Here is a 7,966-nt window from a genome sequence, read left to right as displayed (position 1 = left end):
TTTAATGGTTTTCTTTTATTTATTTGGATGGTATTTTATGTTATTTTGTCTGATGGAGAAAGTAAAAATCACTCAGTCATGTCCAACTCTTTGCAACCCCATGGACAATACAGTCCATGGAAATTTCCAGGCCAGAATACTGGAGTGGGTAGCCTTTCCCTTCTCCAGGGGATCTTCCCAAACCAGGGATCAAATTCAGGTCTCCCACATAGCAGGTGGATTCTTTACCAGCTGAGCCACAAGGGAAGCCCAAGAATACTGCCCATCTGATGGAGAAGTCATCTCTTTTTCATATTTTTTTCACTTAAAATTTTTTTAAATTGGAGGATACCATATAACAATGCAAATCAGCTATAAATATGTATATAAACACATATATTTATAGCCTCCCTCTTGAGCCTCTTCCCCCATCCTCTTCCACCCCTCTAGGTCGTCACAGGGTGTCAGGCTAGGCCCCCTGTGTCTAACCCAGTTTTTATTATCTCAGTTTTATTATCTCACTCCTCAGCTTAAAAACTTCTAAGGGTTTTGTTTCCGCAACAAATCCAAACTCCTTCACTTGGCTCATGGGTTCTCGGTGTCCTGCCCCTTTACTATCTGTCCACCCCATCTCTAGCTTCATTCTGTGCTTCAGCGTTGCGCAGTCTCTCAGTGTGTTGCAAACCCTTGTTTCTTAAACCTTCCTCCCTCCCTCTTTCATCATTGACTCTCAGTAGTCAAACATGTTAACCATTTAAGGCCCTCTGCCTTCTCCCTGGAAAAGCATGTCTTATTAACCTGGGCAGACATGGTTGCCCTTGCCCTGCCCATCACACACAGTTTGGGGCACTTCTAATATCTGTTTATGTTACAATCACTTGTGAAGGTGTCTCCCTTTTCTACTAGGGCAGAGCTGTCTGACATTTCTGACCCTCTAACTCAGTGCTTGGCATAAAGGGTGTTTCCCCAAATGAAATGCTGGTGGAGAGGGTCTGGGTTCTTGGAAAAAGGGCCATGGGAGTGTTGCCGATCAATCTTTGCTTAAGCACCCTCTACTCCCCCTTCAACCTCCCATTAAAATGCTTTCTAGAAACTTGTCTAGTGCACTTATGGGCCCTTATATCCACAAAAACAGCTTTACGCAAGCTGTCGTCAGTGGAGCCTTGGCTACCTTGAGAGGCTCTCTGCCCAGATAAGGTCACCGGCTCTGTCCCTAGCAAGGGGTAGGTGACTTTTCTTTCCCTTTCTGGCCACTCCCCTACACATCCCCAGGCTCCAGCCACAGGCCAGCCACTTCTGGGTCCCTTCCCTGAGCTTTCACTTCCCTGCATTCTTTGACTTGTCCTAGAACCATGTACATTTTGTCCTTTGCGCCTCAAAGACTCTGCCTGCTTCATGACAGAGTTGTATTCACCCCTCACTGCTCAGCTTAGGCAGAGGCTTCTTGCTGCTCTTTCTGACCTCACTACCTGACACAGAGCTCCCTCACAGGGCTGTCCTTTGTGACTTGTATACATTTTACAGATCAAAAAGTTAGATCCTAGCAGATGCACTATGAAATCAGAATTTCCAGGGGAGAGGCTTGTTGGCCTCTCTAGCTCAAACACAAGCCTGAGGTAGTTCTTTTTAGACACCTTAGGGAAACAACAGCTCTAAACCGATATCCTGATCCATAATAGTAACCTAAAGTTTGAAAATTTTACTAACCTAAAGTTTGAATTCCCCAATGGCAGGGCTTAGGAATGTGGCCCAGAGAGGAAATTGGGGTTTAGTTTTAACAAGAAATGAGCAGGGCTTGAAACAGACATATACCAAGCACTGTGAAAGCCCATAGAAGAATGAAAATGCCCTAGCTGCAATCAGGGAAGGCTACCTGGAAGAGGTGACCCATAAAACATAACTAGGACTTAAAACAAGGTGGGCTCCAGAAAAAGCACAGGACAGGAAGGAGTGTGTAAAGAAGGAGACAGCAGGCTTCTCGTTTTCCTTGACCTCATCCCTGTCCCCCAGCTTTGCTTTTCTCCCAGTCACATCTCTGAGCAGAGCCTATGGCCCCTGGTAGCCCTCAGGGCTCAGAACATTGTTGACCTTGGGGTGGAATCCTGGGACACCTTACTTTGTATCCAAGTGACACATACTTGTGAAATACAAACACATTTCTATCTGGCAAGGGCCGAGTCAATAAAACAACATCAAACATTTGCACAACAGTCTTTGAGTTTTCCAAGCAGTGACGCGATAGCTATTCCCTCTGGTTTTCATGTAATTTGTGTGCGCAGGGAAGTCCTGTGACCTGCTTAAGTTTAATAGGTATCAAGAGGTGAGGCTGGGCAGCACCGCCTCCCACTATCTTTGAGAACAGAAGCACTGTTGAGTAGCTGGTGCCTGGCACTTGGGGAAGAATCTATGGATGGTGAGCTGCAGAGCAGCGAGCAGACTGGCCCTTCACCCAGGATGCTCTAATCATAAGGCACCTGAGTAGCTTGTTACCAACACAGGCTCCTGGTGCCCGTCAAGACCTACTGGCTCAAACTCTCTCAAAAGAAGGGCTTCAGTTCAGTTCGGTTCAGTTCAGTTCAGTTGCTCAGTCGTGTCCAACTCTTTGCAACCCCATGAATCGCAGCACGCCAGGCCTCCCTGTTCGTCACCAACTCCCGGAGTTCACTCAGACTCACGTCCATCGAGTCGGTGATGCCATCCAGCCATCTCATCTTCTGTCGTCCCCTTTTCCTTCTGCCCCCAATCCCTCCCAGCATCAGTCTTTTCCAATGAGTCAACTCTTCGAGTTTCAGCTTTAGCATCATTCCTTCCAAAGAAATCCCAGGGCTGATCTCCTTTAGAATGGACTGGCTGGATCTCCTTGCAGTCCGAGGGTCTCTCAAGAATCTTCACCAGCATCACAGTTCAAAAGCATCAATTCTTCGGCGCTCAGCTTTCTTCACAGTCCAACTCTCACATCCATACATGACCACTGGAAAAACCATAGCCTTGACTAGACAGACCTTTGTTGGCAAAGTAATGTCTTTGCTTTTGAATATGCTATCTAGGTTGGTCATAACTTTCCTTCCAAGGAGTAAGCGTCTTTTAATTTCATGGCTGCATTCACCATCTGCACTGATTTTGGAGCCCCCCAAAATAAAGTCAGCCACTGTTTCCACTGTTTCCCCATCTATTTCCCATGAAGTGATGGGATGGGATGCCATGATCTCTGTTTTCTGAATGTTGAGCTTTAAGCCAACTTTTTCACTCTCCACTTTCACTTTCATCAAGAGGCTTTTTAGTTCCTTTTCACTTTCTGCCATAAGGGTGGTGTCATCTGCATATCTGAGGTTATTGATATTCCTCCCAGCAATCTTGATTCCAGCTTGTGCTTCTTCCAGCCCAGCATTTCTCATGATGTTCTCTGCATAGAAGTTAAATAAGCAGGGTGACAGTATACAGCCTTGACGTACACCTTTTCCTATTTGGAACCAGGCTGTTGTTCCGTGTCCAGTTCTAACTGTTGCTTCCTGACCTGCATATAGGTTTCTCAAGAGGCAGGTCAGGTGTTCTGGTATTCCCATCTCTTTCAGAATTTTCCACAGTTTATTGTGATCCACACAGTCAAAGGCTTTGGCATAGTCAATAAAGCAGATGTTTTTCTGGAACTCTCTTGCTTTTTCGATGATCCAGCAGATGTTGGCAATTTGATCTCTGGTTCCTCTGCCTTTTCTAAAACCAGCTTGAACATCTGGAAGTTCACGGTTTGCGTATTGCTGAAGCCTGGCTTGGAGAATTTTGAGCATTACTTTACTAGCGTGTGAGATGAATGCAATTGTGCGGTAGTTTGAGCATTCTTTGGCATTGCCTTTCTTTGGGATTGGAATGAAAACTGACCTTTTCCAGTCCTGTGGCCACTGCAGAGTTTTCCAGATTTGCTGGCATATTGAGGGCAGCACTTTCACAGCATCATCTTTCAGGATTTGAAATAGCTCAACTGGAATGCCATCACCTCCACTAGCTTTGTCCGCAGTGATGCTTTCTAAGGCCTACTTGACTTCACATTCCAGGATGTCTGGCTCTAGGTGAGTGATCACACCATCGTGATTATCTTGGTCCTGAAGATCTTTTTTGTACAGTTCTTCTGTGTATTCTTGCCACCTCTTCTTAATATCTAATGCTTCTGTTAGGTCCATACCATTTCTGTCCTTTATCGAGGCCATCTTTGCATGAAATGTTCCTTTGGTATCTCTAATTTTCTTGAAGAGATCTCTAGTCTTTCCCGTTCTGTTGTTTTCCTCTATTTCTTTGCATTGATCGCTGAGGAAGGCTTTCTTATCTCTCCTTGCTATTCTTTGGAACTCTGCATTCAGATGCTTATATCTTTCCTTTTCTCCTTTGCTTTTCGCTTCTCTTCTTTTCACAGCTATTTGTAAGGCCTCCCTAGACAGCCATTTTGCTTTTTTGCATTTCTTTTCCATAGGGATGGTCTTGATCCCTGTCTCCTGTACAATGTCACGAACCTCAGTTCATAGTTCATCAGGCACTCTATCAGATCTAGTCCCTTAAATCTATTTCTCACTTCCACTGTATAATCATAAAGGATTTGATTTAGGTAATACCTGAATGGTCTAGTGGTTTTCCCTACTTTCTTCAATTTAAGTCTGAATTTGGCAATAAGGAGTTCATGGTCTGAGCCACAGTCAGCTCCTGGTCTTATTTTTGCTGACTATATAGTGCTTCTCCTTCTTTGGCTGCAAAGAATATAATCAATCTGATTTTGGTGTTGACCATCTGGTGATGTCCATGTGTAGAGTCTTCTCTTGTGTTGTTGGAAGAGGGTGTTTGTTATGACCAGTGCGTTCTCTTGGCAAAACTCTATTAGCCTTTGCCCTGCTTCATTCCATATTCCAAGGCCAAATTTGCCTGTTACTCCAGGTGTTTCTTTGGAGAAGGCAATGGCACCCCACTCCAGTACTCTTGCCTGGAAAATCCCATGGATGGAGGAGCCTGGAAGGCTGCAGTCCATGGGGTCGCTGAGGGTCGGACACAACTGAGCGACTTCACTTTCACTTTTCACTTTCATGCATTGGAGAAGGAAATGGCAACCCACTCCAGTGTTCTTGCCTGGAGAATCCCAGGGATGGGGGAGCCTGGTGGGCTGCTGTCTGTGGGGTCGCACAGAGTTGGACACGACTGACGTGACTCAGCAGCAGCCAGGTGTTTCTTGACTTCCTACTTTTGCATTCCAGTCCCCTCTAATGAATGGCACCCCACTCCAGTACTCTTGCCTGGAAAATCCCATGGACGGAAGAGCCTGGTAGGCTGCAGTCCATGGGGTCGCTAAGAGTCGGACACGACTGAGCAACTTCACTTTCACTTTTCACTTTCATGCATTGGAGAAGGAAATGGCAACCCACTCCAGTGTTCTTGCCTGGAGAATCCCAGGGACGGGGAGCCTGGTGGGCTGCCGTCTATGGGGTCGCACAGAGTCGGACACGACTGAAGCAACTTAGCAGCAGCAGCAGCAGCAGCCCCTCTAATGAAAAGGACATCTTTTTTGGGTGTTAGTTCTAAAAGGTCTTGTAGGTCTTCATAGAACCGTTCAACTTCAGCTTCTTCAGCATTACTGGTTGGGGCATAGACTTGGATTACTGTGATATTGAATGGTTTGCCTTGGAAACGAACAGAGATCATTCTGTCGTTTTTGAGATTGCATCCAAGTACTTAGAAAAGAAGGGCTTAGGAATTTGTATTTTACAAGAGGCCTGAGTGAACTATATGAGGCAAAGGTGGGACCCACTGAAGTAGATGTGGCATGTTGCAAGATCAGCAGACCCAGGTCTGAGTCCTAGACCTACACACCTACAGACCAGGTGTGCACAACGTGTAGGGCACACACAGTAAGCCCCCGTATATGGGAACTGTTATCATTGTTATGTCATTTAACAAATACTTATTAAGCACCTACTATGTGTCAGGAGCTCTCCTAGACCTCTGCTTGTGTGGTCCACATTCTAGTGGGTGGAGACAGATAAATAATGAACATGATATGTGTTTAATAAACAGTCAACACACTGCATGGATTTGATGCTTAAACAGTAAAGACAATAAATGTGATATGATAATTAGTTAAATGGTAAACACAACAGCTGCTTATTATTTAAATAATATAGTATGTTAGCATTAATTCAAATACATAAAGATGGGACAGCAGAAGATGCAGAGGTAGAGAATGAAGAGAGCAATTTTGGACTTCAATCCGGATAGGAAAATGATCTTGAGCACTGATCCTTCATGATGTTCAGTGGTGCTGGGGCACTTTTCATTTGTAAAGTGGGCTCCTCTGTCACCTCCTACAGGAAGCCTTTCTAGAACCCCAGACCCTCTTTCCTTTGAATTCTGTGGCTGTATTGAACGCTGCCTTTGCTGAAAGCACACCTTGTTCTCATCCTAGCTGATGCTGTCTGTAGGTTGACGAAAGCTAAGACATGTGAACGGTGTTTATCCAACACTGCGTGTAATCTTTGCAGTAACCCCGTGAGGTCACTTCTCATGCCACTTTACCATGGAGAAAATGGAAGCTTCTTACACCTTGCTCAGGTCGCACAGCTGGAAAGCACAAGAGACTGGGCTTCAGTTTCTGTCTGTGTAACAGGCCAATTGACATGGAGCTGCCTTCCCGTCCCGCTGAGACTGGCTGCAATGTTGAAGAGAACCACATGAGGGCGCCAAAACCACACTGGTGACATCCTGCCTCCCAGTCAGCATGGTCCCTTCAAAATTGTCCTCCAAAGCCAGAGATTATACTAGTAACGGCAGGCTGGGACGCTCCCACTCAGGAGGGAGCAAGAGACAAGGAACCGGCTCACACACTGTCCTAGAAAAACCCCCACCCCTACCCCAGTCTTCCCAGAGCTGCTGCACCAGCCAAGGTAACGCTCTGCGCTGGCCACCCTCAAACACCCATGGCATGGGGCGATGGACTCACTGTGTGCTCTGAGCGGCCTCCTATCCCTCTCTGAACCTCAGTCTCTGGCCCTCGATGCTGGTCCCTGTGCAGAAATGCAGGGGGGCAGGCGCCAGGTCGCCCACCATTTCCTGTCGACTAGTTAAGGAACATGTTACCTGGACTCACCTTGCTCCTGCTCACCAGCTCTTCCCAGGCCCTGTTTTATTCTCAATGTTTGTTAAACTGAACCAAAACAGAAATTTAAAAACTCCCCCAAACATGAAATGGGCATTTAGAAGTGACCATCAGAGACATTTTCTCCTCTCTTCTGGAAATATCCCTGGTTTCAGAGCACTGGTGTTTGCCAGTGTTGGGCCCGGGAACATGCCAGGGCTTTGCCCTCCCTTGAACATGGGCCTCCTACAGCAAGCCGTGTGTGTGTGTGTGTGTGTGTGTGTGTGTGTGTGTGTGTGTGTGGTGGGGAGGGGTGTGCTCTGATAGGCTCAGGAGTTGGACCTGAGGATTGGAATGTGGAATCAAGGCCTGAGACCTGGGGGAGCAGTGGTGGAGGAAGCAGCCTGATGGGGGACAGAGGGCCACACCCTCGGGAGGGAGGGAGAGAGAGGCAGGGAGTTCCCCGGGGCCAGGTCGGGGTGGGGCTCCACTCCAGAGCAGGCTTCCAGGCGAGCTGGGGTCGGGGGTATGGGGTGGGGAGGTCCCTGTGCCTCCTCAGGTGCTGACCTGTGAGGGAGGAAGGAGCTCGGGCTGCAGACCCTCCTGGGCCTCCGTGTCTCAGGCTGCGTAAGGACATCATCATGATCATGACAGGGGAACAAACAATGGCAGACTGTATGCCAGTCGTATCCTACCTGCCTCTCCCCGGAACGCAGAAAGTGCAAGTGTTAGTTGCTCAGTTGTGTCCGACTCTGTGACCCCATGGATTGTAGCCCGCCAGGCTCCTCTATCCATGAAATTCTCTAAGAATACTGGAGAGGGTTGCTACTCCCTTCTCCAGGTGATCTTCCTAATCCAGGGATCAAACCCAGGTCTCTTGCA

This window comes from Bos mutus, chromosome 8 (genome assembly GCF_027580195.1).
Source record: "Bos mutus isolate GX-2022 chromosome 8, NWIPB_WYAK_1.1, whole genome shotgun sequence".
Lineage (NCBI taxonomy): Eukaryota > Metazoa > Chordata > Mammalia > Artiodactyla > Bovidae > Bos > Bos mutus.
The sequence above is the reverse complement of the archived record's forward strand: the minus strand, read 5'-3'. Positions refer to the sequence as shown.